The sequence below is a fragment of the Papio anubis genome, chromosome 11 (genome assembly GCF_008728515.1).
Source record: "Papio anubis isolate 15944 chromosome 11, Panubis1.0, whole genome shotgun sequence".
Taxonomy (NCBI): Eukaryota; Metazoa; Chordata; class Mammalia; order Primates; family Cercopithecidae; genus Papio; species Papio anubis.
The window spans coordinates 109,657,036-109,658,478 of NC_044986.1; the positions used below are offsets into that span (position 1 = coordinate 109,657,036).

The following is a 1,443-nucleotide window of genomic DNA, read 5'->3' on the forward strand; positions in this document are numbered from 1 at the left end:
TTTTTTTTATTTTGGATATAGAATCTTGCTGTGTCACCTAGACTAGAGTGCAGTGGCACGATCGTGGCTCACCATAATCTTGACCTCCCAGGCTCAAGTGATCCTCCCACCTCAGCCTCCTGAGTAGCTGAGACTGCAATCACGCGCCACCATGCCTGGCTGATTTTGTATCTTTTTGTAGAGATGAGTTCTCACTATGTTGCCCAGGTTGGTCTTGACCTCCTGGGCTCAGTGATCCTCCTGCCTTGGCCTCCCAAAGTGCTGGGATTACAAGCAATAGCACTGCACTTGGCCAAACAAGTTGATTTCTATCAAAGAAAAGAGAGTGACTCTTTCTTTTTAGTGTCTGTGAATACATTCAGAAGAGGCAAGTAGGAAGGAAATGATGCACCCTGAATGCTAACAGGAAAGTTGCCCCTGACATGATGATTTGGTCCATGTTCACAATGAAGGAGTTAGGATATTTAAAATTTGATCTTTGAATAAGAAATGGATATACCACTCTCTTATCCCAGCTATCAAGATATTCAAAATAAATAAACTGACCAGCTTTATAATTTCATGACTGTGGATTAAAATGTCAGCCCACTAATCTACTGGGTAAGAGATGCCCCACCAAAGAGATGGACAATCCATCAATATCCATGATAGTGAAATACATGAATTCAGCTTTTTGATTTTTGGGGTATTTTTTGTTTTTGTTTTTGTTTTTGTCACACCAAGCATGTGAACCCATGAATTCAGCTTTCAGAATGTTTAATCTAACCTACTTTAAACAAAATTCTGACCTTTTTTTGAGACAGAGTCTCGCCTTGTCACCCAGGTCCCGTGGTGCGATCTTGACTCACTGCAACCTCTGCCTCCCGGGTTCAAGTGATTCTCCCGCCTCTACCTTCTGAGTAGCTGGGATTACAGGCGTGTGCCACTATGCCTGGCTAATTTTCGTATTTTTAATAGAGACGGAATTTCATCATGTTGGCCAGGCTGGTCTCAAACTCCTGACCTCCAGTGATCCACCCACCTCGCCCTCCCAAAGTCCTGGAATTACAGGCGTGAGCCACTGCACCTAGCCAAAATTCTTATTTAATGATCCTTTTGTAGTTCATGAGCATGACCATCGGGTGTTTACATGCATGTGTGAGATATGCCACCCTGTGAACCTTGTTACGACATTGGCGTGTTACCCGTCTAACCCGAAAAATAATTCTTATTTAACCTTTCTAATTAGACCAGTCGTCAACCAACGTCTTATGTAAAGTGCCAGACGCTAAACATTTCAGGCTGGCAGGGCATAGAGTCTCCAATGAAACTACACAACTCTGCCATTATAGTGCAAAAGCAGCCACAGCCAGTATACTACAAATGGACCGCACCGTGTTTCAGTAAAACGGTTTTTTTTTTTTGTTTTTTGTTTTGAGATGGAGTTTCGCACTTGTCGCCCAG

At 43.0% G+C, this 1,443-nt stretch overlaps 1 non-coding gene across 1 annotated transcript; it reads left to right on the forward strand.

The window, feature by feature from the left end:
* The first annotated feature begins 1,089 nt into the window (after positions 1–1,089).
* On the forward strand, positions 1,090–1,194 carry LOC116269614. The gene has a single exon (XR_004177233.1). It is a non-coding gene; the product is annotated as a small nucleolar RNA U13 (small nucleolar RNA).
* Positions 1,195–1,443: the final 249 nt, after the last annotated feature.